This window comes from Oryza sativa, chromosome 9 (genome assembly GCF_034140825.1).
Source record: "Oryza sativa Japonica Group chromosome 9, ASM3414082v1".
Taxonomy (NCBI): Eukaryota; Viridiplantae; Streptophyta; class Magnoliopsida; order Poales; family Poaceae; genus Oryza; species Oryza sativa.
Genome location: NC_089043.1, coordinates 20,006,706 through 20,016,462, shown reverse-complemented (window position 1 = coordinate 20,016,462; position 9,757 = coordinate 20,006,706). Strand labels below are relative to the sequence as shown.

At 45.0% G+C, this 9,757-nt stretch overlaps 1 long non-coding RNA gene across 1 annotated transcript; it reads left to right on the top strand.

Annotated features, from left to right (window-relative positions):
- The first annotated feature begins 6,596 nt into the window (after positions 1-6,596).
- Positions 6,597-9,120, top strand: LOC9267310 (uncharacterized). Its single transcript, XR_010735099.1, has 7 exons — positions 6,597-6,701; positions 6,792-7,319; positions 7,434-7,466; positions 7,556-7,677; positions 8,232-8,338; positions 8,433-8,652; positions 8,758-9,120. It is a non-coding gene; the product is annotated as an uncharacterized lncRNA (long non-coding RNA).
- The last annotated feature ends 637 nt before the right edge of the window (positions 9,121-9,757 follow it).

Sequence of the window (9,757 nt, the reverse complement as noted above, 5' to 3'; positions counted from 1 at the left end):
AGTCATTTTTGTAAACAATAAGAGTGAGTAGGCAAGAGATAAAAACCCAAAAATACAAAAGAAAACAGGAGAGGAGGGATACAAGGATTCAATCCTGGCACCTTTGGGCTCACAACCTAAGCAATCAACCACCAGGCTATCACAGTTTTGCTTCTATATGTTGCTTGCGCTACTATTTAAACCGTTGGGACCTCAGCGCCAAGTTATTTGGTGCTAAGCTATGATGACTCAGCGAACTCACGCCACCTCGGATTAGAGCTTAGCGCCAACGACGTTGGCGCTGAAACGTTATAGCTTAGCGCCAAAGTCAATGGCGCTGAGTCCACGGCCTATTTTTGGTTGAAGTTTTTTTTGTAGGGGCTATTTTCAAAATAAGTTTTCTAAAAGAATCAAATTGTTAAAAAAAGGGTGTTTTCTCAACTGTTGCATTTGATGTCGTATTCTCTCGCCCTATTAACATCTAGTTTATAACTAAGATAAGCTAGGTAATTTTTATTTTTGAAACAGAATATGATCGTCATTTGTTCATCATTATATATATAGGTGAAATAGTCGCCAACCTACGTACATACAGGCTATTACAATTGGCATGAAAAAAAGTTCGAATTACCCTTAAAACTTATCCGACCAGTAGTCTAATTTATACACCCTTAATCTACAATAATGCCAGACATTTGATACCCAAGACTCCTAAATCTAGAGCGGTTTTAAGCATATGTGGTTCATACATGGTGATCCAATCAGCAGAAACAAAAAAAAAATTAGTGGGTCTAGTTGTCGGTGCTGCCTTTCTCCCCTTATATTTTTTGCCTTACTCTTTGTCAAACGCCTGCCCTCCACCAATAGCCCAGCTGGCTGCAGTCTCAAACTGTTGGCCGAGCTCCGCCTCCACCAGCCTCACCGAGCGAAGCTTTGCCTCCACCTCCGACCGTCGCCTCCACAAGCCTCCTAGAGTTGAGCTTCGCCTCCACCGTTAGTTGTCGCCTCCACAAGGCAACCCTCCACATGCCAAACTGATGTTGTCCTTTGCTACCAGATCGACGCAGTTGTGCAATCACCCATCGTCAAATCCATCTCTCCCTCTCCCTCTCCGGCCCTCTCGCTCTCTATGTGGCGAGTACCTCGAGGAGCACACTAGCGACGGGTGGTAGGCCACCACCGCCTTCCTCTTCCGCTCTTCCCATCTTCCCCTCTTTCCCAGCAAGCTTTGCCTCAAGATGCTCGTTGCTAGATGTAACTGCCTAGCCATTGCACATCGTCCACTTGACTCCCTCTTTTTCGCGCTCGTGGGATGAGCGTCAGCAATGAGGTCGCCACGGATCCACGAGTTATGTATAGGACGAGCTCCCTAGCAGTGACAACATTGAGCTCGAAGGCGCCCCTTACACCACCATGAGCTCTCTAGCAGCGGCGGCATAGGGAAGTTGTAACCAACAGGGGGCATCAGGCACAGAGTGGGAACATGCTCGACGATGGTGACCTCTCATCCAACGTGTCGTCCTCTCCTCGGTCTGGTGCATCCAGCGGGACGGGTTAGTCTGATGGTGAGATTCCATAGTGTTGTGGCAACGGAGTGGTGGAGGGTAAGGTGGTGGAGGAGCAGCCAGACCGAGCGACGAGCATTGAGGGAGTCCACATGACACGATCTGCCTCTAGTGTGAATGTGTAAAGGGCACGGACAAGTGGGCCGAATATTCTTTTTCTCCACTGTAGAATGCCACATCAGTTAGCCCAAAACAATGCTTAGGAGGGGGAGTGGGGGTAGAGGGGGGAGGAGGGGAGTTGTTCGTCTGGTTTAAAGAGTTAGGGTGTCAAATGTGTAGTTTTGTAGTTCAAGCATCGGACTATCACAATAGGTAGGGAGGTAATTTGAATTTTTTTTCCTAATTGGTATTATGAATAATATTTAGTTAGCTAGAAGGGTAGAAGAACGAAATGGGGTACTATATTTATATATATTCCATGCTTTGAAATGAAGATTCTTTCTCGAGAAACTTGGTCTCAATTAATTAACAAAAAATACGAGCGTGCCTATGTGTCAAACACAAGGCTTCCACTAGTATAGAACCGGGCATCCAAATCGGCCCATCTGTGGCGAAGGGGCGTGAGACCCATTATAAAGGTACTCATCTTTGTCGAGCCACAAAAAGCCCTATCACAGAGGCACCGAGAGAGGCAATATCTGAGTCCTCAGGGCCATGCCCGTCACCGATGACTCTCATCGGTGACGGGTTTGGTTGCAGCCCGTCAGAGGTAATCGGTGGCGGGACAGGCGTTAACAAAACTCTGTCACCGATGAGGGTAATGTCCCAACAAAGATGATGGTGAAGCCGTCACTGATGAGGGTTGATCTTTGATGGGGTTTGCACTACTACAGAAACACAAATAGGTGCCAGTTGGGAGACCTCCTTAGGTGCCGGTTTTCCTAACCGGCACCAGGGAGGCGGCACTGATTTGAAAATCAAATAGGTGCCGGTTCCTTAGAACTGGCACCTTTTAGGTTCGACGAATAAAAAAAAAGCGGCTCGAGAGTCGGCTCGATCGAGACAATGCATCGAGCTGAGCAGTCCCTCCTCCCACATCCGCATCCATCCACACCACAGCTAGAACAAGAATGAACAAAACAAACAAGAATATCATCATCCATCCACTCATATCCATCCATAGATGGATTCATCCACATATCACTATCCATTCATCCAACATTCATATCCCACAACACAAATTTTGGCACTCAAATTTATGCAGTAAAAAAAAGAATCACACCTCTTCAGATCCGCCATTGTTGTCGTCGCATGGTCGGTCGTCTTTGAGCCGTCACGCCACCTCCTGCCGCGACGTCTCCCGTCGGCGAGCCCGCCGCCGCGTCTCCTCCGCGGGCCCGCCTCCTGTTGCCACCAACTCTCGGTGAGCCCGCCGCCCCTGCCGCCGCCTCCCCTCCTGCCAGATCTAGCGAAGGGGAGGGCTCCTCCCTACGGCAGATCACCGCCTCCCCTCCTCGAGCCCGCCGCCTGCCGTCACCTACCCCCGGTGAGCCCGTCGCCCCTGCTGACGCCAGATCTGGCCACCCCGCCCGCCGCCGACGCCAGATCCAGCCACCCTGCCCACCACGGACGCCGCCTTTAATATATTATAGGTGATAATAAATAAATTACAACTACAAATTTCGTATAATATATAGCCATAGAATTTGCAGGTAGATAGATGTTGGATGTATAGAAGTGAACGAGTGTATAGAAGGGGTGTTGCCAATTTCATAAATGTTGCAGAGCAAGAGAAGAACAGAAGGAATAATCAATACATGACTTCTCCATACGATGATTGTAACAATGGAAAGATGTGAGCCAGTAGTGCACGAATAAACACATATCTGATATGTCGAGGATTCATTATAACAGTTACATATATTGGACCAAGCATGGAGAGCAAGGGTCGTTGAATATTTTAGATGAAACGAGCGATGGTACTACCCCTGCCTCTGCCCTAGCAAGCGCATCTAGAAATGAAGATTAACAATGAAACACACTGAAATTTGGAAGGGGGGTATTACTAGAGTGGTTTTGGGAAATAGGATTGGGATAATGGCAGGCGTATATTGGGACTTAAGATTCTCACATGGAATATGCACAATCTAAACATCACTTGGCGAAAACCTGTCAATGAAAAACACTTGAAGTACTCGCCGGCCGGGCGAGAAATACCCTTTAACAGATCTGCCATAATAAAGTTGTCTAGTTGAGAGTACTTTGAGACCAAACACAGAACAACACACAGACCAGTACACACCAAAATCGATCCATTGGCAAACTTCTTCTGAGAAATTAAGAACTCCATCATCAGGCAAACTGAACTAGAAGATGGAGACACATACCTGTCGATAATAAGAATAATCTAGTAGATCAACAAACTAACGTACACAAACAACATGTGCAAGAACATGTTCTTGATCTCTATAGACACACAGACATACAGAAACAACAGATTAGTGAAAGCCGAGGATGATTATTACAGCCTGAGAGACAGGTCCAGCCCGTCGCCGTGCTCGCCGCCGTACTCCGGCGAGCTCTTGCTGCTGCTTTCCACTCCAACTAGCCTCTTAGCTGATGGAGTGGAGTAACCGGCCGCGGCGTCGCCCTCCACCGCCCCCGGGAGCGCGCGCATCTCGGCGGCGATCGCCTCCCGCGCCGGCGCTTGGCGAGGCTGCGCTCGAACTTGTGCGCGTTCTGGTGGCCGCCGAGCGCCTGCTGCGAGCTGCAGAACGTGCGGTCGCAGTACATGCAGAGGAAGAAGCGGAGGATGGCCGGCTGATCCGGCGGCGAGGCCGAGCTGGTGAAGCGGAGGGTGAGCTCCTTGATTTCGGCCTCCTCCCTGTTCCCCTCCATTATAGTACTAGCTAGAACTGTAGTGTGTCTACGGACCTGTGTTTGGTTGGGTGTGTGTGTTCGAGAGAGAAGAGCTTTGGTTGGTGAGTGGAAATTACTGTGCTAAGAGTGATTAAATTCAGCACCTAACGGCCGGGTGTTACTGTTACACTATCCCGCAGGATCAGGTTACTGGATTGTCTCCGTACGCTTAAATTACATTGTGAAGATTATCCACCACTAGAGAAGAACACTATATTGGTGCTGGTTGGGCACTCCACACAGGTGCCGAACTCATTGCCAACACTGTAAAACGAGCACTGATGAGAGGAGGCTCTCAGCCTCTCAGTGCTGGATTAAGAACCAACACTGACATGATAATATATAAGTTGCATGACTTCGAAAAGAAAAAAGAGCTCACTCGGTGCTTCAAATTAATCCGCCAAAAATAAATCAAAAAGTCCTATAGAAAGAGAGTAACAAAATCAATTACATTCAATCCCGGATCATGGAATCAACAACATTCAACGTAACTTAGCACATCAAAGAATTCATTCAACTTAGTGTTGAAAATGAAGAATTCCGCCACCGTTGCTCACCTTAGGTAAAGTCCATCGCTGCTCAATGTAGGTGAAGTCCGCCGCCCACCAGCATTGCTCACCATAGGTGGAGGGAGAGTGATGCCGCTATTGAGTGGGCCGCACCTGTCAGATCTAGTCAACCCTAAGCTTGTGGTGGCTAAATCCAGTTGCCCCCGAGCTCTAGGTGGTCGGATCTGGCTATCCTCGAGCTAATCTAGACAACCACTTCTTTAGAATAAGGGATTTTTGATGAAATTTTAGAAGAACTCAATCCTATGGAAAATTTGCTTATGTGGCCCTTTTGATTAAAGGAATAGCGCTCCAAAATCCTTTGAAATTCCTTTGTATTGGCTCAAAACATAAGTTTGACATTAGGTCCATTCTCTTGAGAAAAAAAATTCATTTTGTGTCTATCTCTTTTCTGACTCCCGTGTTTTTCTACGCTCCACCTAGACGGTCATTTCTGCAATTTTCCTATATTTTTTTAAAATCCATAGGATTTAAAGTGTTCTCCTGTATTTTCCTATTTCTATATTTTAATTAACCTGCATTTCGAAGGAGCCTCTATATGTTTCTATATTACACGGTTAAAAACAGTTAAAAAGATTGACCCAATTATTTTTTTATTGAAAACACATCTCGTGTACATATAATATTTGTTGAAACCTGGATTTAAACTTTGGTGGATAGAGTTATACATTCAAGATTCCACAATGCCACCAAAACATCCCCCACATTCTTTGACGTTTGAGCAAACTACCTATAATTAAAATAGGTCTGGCATAAAAGGAATGACATAAAATCCAAGTGGCACATAAGAAATTTACGCGACTTTTTTTTTTGTCTTTGATAAATATTCATCTATATATATCCTGCAACGAGCTTTTACTGGTTGTAGCCTCAAACTCAATATATGCCGCAGAGGCTGCTGATGTAATCACGTTCCATATGAAAAGGACAAACTTGGGTTATATGTGTTCCTTTAATATGCACCCACCAGCTGTCAAGTCAGCGCCTCTTCATTTAAATTCAGCTGAGGGCCTGTTCGAAGGAGCTTTATAATTAGCAAAAATAATGCTATGCATACAATTTCTATATACGACCATTGTATGATTAATTGCTAACAAATGGTGAACTTCATGTGTTGCTACGTTAGAAAACGGCCGGAAAAAGCCATGGGCTTTGGCTGAAAAACGTTACGTTGTACGAGCATCGTACGCAAATAATCCTACGTATAGCAGCTATCTGTAATTAGCACATAATTAATTAATGGCATCACAATAAAAAGTAGTAGGGTCATAGGCTGAGATGGTAGCTTCTGATTAGTATATATATATATATATATTATACATTATGAAACCTGACAAGAAGGAATATTAGTTTACTTAAACACCGTGGGAATGCTTGAGCTCCACGTCAGCGTATTTTTGCACAAAGGTCCCCGAACTTCCAGTTAATTATGTGCCGGTCCTAGATTCCCACCGTCCGATCTTGCGCTACGATCGATCTGAGTCGTACATCTGTCCTACTGTGCCGGCGCTTCCACACCCGTGGTATCGTCGGATCGCAAACGGACGGCAGAGATTGCACCAGCCTGCGCCAAACCCTAGCCTCATTGTCCGCTTCCCTCGCAGCCTCGCAGGTGCGCCGCCTCGCCTGCTCCTCCCTCACGCGCGCCGGCCCGCAGCCCGCTCCCTCGCCCTTCTCCTCCCCTCGCATACGCCGTCATCGCCGTCGTCGCCGCCGCCGCCGTCGCTCGGTGCCCTCTCCTTCATGCTCTCCATCCTCGGCTACTCCTCCCCTCGCTTTGCGCCATTGCCGCCTCACCCTCCTCCTCTTATCATCGCAGTGCCGACGCCGTCCTCCTTGCCGGTGGATCAGCGAGGAGCCCGGGGCTGCCAGATCCGAAGACCCCGACCTCGCTGGTGGATCTAGCAGCCTGGAGGAAAGGGACGCAAGCCATAGCGACCCTCTTCCCCTCTTTCATCTCTGCTCCGCCATCACATCTCTCTCGATCGACCTATCCGCGCCGCTTGGTTGTTGCAGGTTTGTCTCGATGGCCGTCGGAATTGATGATCTCGACCAGAAGTGAAGGCTGCCACCCCTGCTCTCTTCTCCTCTTCCTCTCCGGTCCTCCACTGCTCCTCTCGACCCTCTTCCTCCCGCTCTCCGCGCCGCTCGGTGGCAGATCCAAGGGGCTATTTGGTCTCCTATGAGGAGGACACATGAACGCTAGGGTGTGGGGGCTGACCGATGGCTAGGAGGCTGGGAAGGAGAAGCTAGAGCCAGAGTGGCGCGGCTCAGACCCCAAAGCCACGACGACGGCAGGGCAGCGTCGACTATGGCTAGGTACAGTGACGACGACTGCAACAGCTTGGTTGGTCCTGCTCTTTTTTTCTTCTTCACTTCTTTTTTTGGTTCACTGGGAGAGGCAACCCACTACTGATGGGCATTTGAACTAACATGGCATCTCTCCTGGAGCAACTGTCAGTACTTGCATTGCAGTCAAATTGGCGAATCCAGAGTAATTTCCCATTTTGTCTCAACGATATGCTTTGTGCTTATTTCATTGTGATGTCTAACATATGTTCATGCTCCATCTCAACCTGTCAGGAAGTATACCCTGTGCGACATTCTAATTATGGGTCTCCTAATTTTCATATCCAAAAATAGAAGTATGAAGCTGTGCTAGGTCTGCTCACAAATGGTTCTTTGTGGAGCATATCAGTATATAGGTAAATTGTGCTTTAGATTTTCTCCTTAAATCATATGAAAAGTCTATATATGCTTCTTCATTGCGCATGACTGTTGCAGTACTGATATGACCCTTTGCCATGGACTCTCTGCGATCTTCCCATTGTATGGAGCACAAGAATAACATATACGCCAGATATTTAATCTATAGAAACTTCAATGTTGCACTTTGTCTTCAGAATTACCTATTGTCTAAATATACCATGTATCCAGCTGTAATACCAATTATTTACTTACATTTTATAGAGGAGTTTATCAAAATTGTTCTAAGATAATATAATATGGCAGGATATTTTTATAGTTTCATGGAGGTTTACACATTTAGTACCATAGCTTTCGTTTTACTAGGCTTTCTCAATGTTTCCTTAAAGGCATGAGATCATTTTTTTTAAACATGCTGCTGATGGCAAGTTAGTTTTTCTATGTAACTGCGGTGAACTGATACCAGTAATGTGCTCATCCAATCGTTAAAGAAAACTTGCGCTGAGTTAGTGATCTTAAGATAGTAACTGTCATACAAATGACCTTTTGTTAGGTGCAGCATTGTTTAGACTTTGGAGGATTCAACTCTTTTGAACTTATGTGAATGGAAGTATCTAATACTACCTGAGTACCTGTTCAGTCAAGAAAATCACATGCAAGGTATTTTGGATCTTGATAGGTTCTACACAAACTAATATCTAGCTTTTGGTTGATGAGAATTTCTGCTCCATACTGAAGGAGTTTGTTGTTGTAGTTGTACATATCCTGGTGGATGGGCTCACGTAATTTTCTGGAGCCTCAAATCCGCAATTACATTGTCAAATTTTGACTGACTGCCATGCTTGACTGATTCTTTACCTCATGCACGTGCTCTATGGACGCTGTAACCTTTTGGTTTAAGTGCATTGCTCAGGTGCTCCTGACGACAGGACTTCGTTGTACACAATTGTGCAAATTTGAGTGGATGAGCTTGTGTAATCCTCTGAAACTCCTATTACAGTTCCAGATTTTGACCTGCAGTTATTTTTAGTAATCATTTACCTTATGTCATTATTTTCTTTGTATGTGTATTTTTGCAGACTTGCAGGACCATTTTCTATTTTCTTATAAGCAAAAAGTGAAAGAACAAGAGTGACCCACAAAGCATGGCTTTCATTATTGAATCAGAAAGTGCAAAACTTAATATTCACATTGTAGAGAGCATATTTGAGGTTGAAAGATTGTACAGCTGCATTCGTGTAGAATCGATTTGCTATAGAAAGAAATGGTTTGTGGGTCACAGTTTAGTTGGACCAACCTTTTTCTCATTAGTCACCTTACAACTCACAAGGAGCAACACGTAGCAGTATAGCACTTTTTTAGAGGAACCATTTCTTCTGTTTGATGCGTGCACACTGTACGGCTATGATAAATCTTAAACGGGTGACAGGTAATTGGATGCACACTGTACTCTTGATTTGTGCAGCTATCCTTTCTTTCCAACGAGTGTGAATCAATCCCTTCAAAATTTCTTCTACCTATGTACGTATTGATGTAGTTGCGATCCAATTTGTACTTTTTTAATTGTTGCATGCTCTATGTATGTACATGCTTTTTATTTCATTCAATTTGGTATATACTATGTGAGCACAAAATGCATTCAAGTAATATTTAGTCAGTAGGTCTCAACTCTTCTCTAAAGGACGTAATGAATTGGATTTGTATACTTGCTCTGTTTTCATCTGACTAACTCTGGATTTGTATACTTTGCTCTGTTTTCATTAACTCTGAAACATCCTTACAATGCAGGTGCCATATAGTGTCGATAATTCAGGAAGGGAAAGCTATGTGGACAAAAAATGATGTCCTTTTTAGTGTTCCATGGTAGTTTATTTATTTTTACTTTTTCAATGATCGTTGTGACAAACATGTAAAGTTATCTAATATACTCCATAGTGTGTAGGGCTATGTCTCTTGGTATGAGAGCTGCTTTTGCTTAGCACACGATTTTACACATAGTCATCCGATCAAACGAATCAAAATATATTTGGATCTTACCTATATATACATGTATATCATTTTCCACTTAATGCTGAGAAT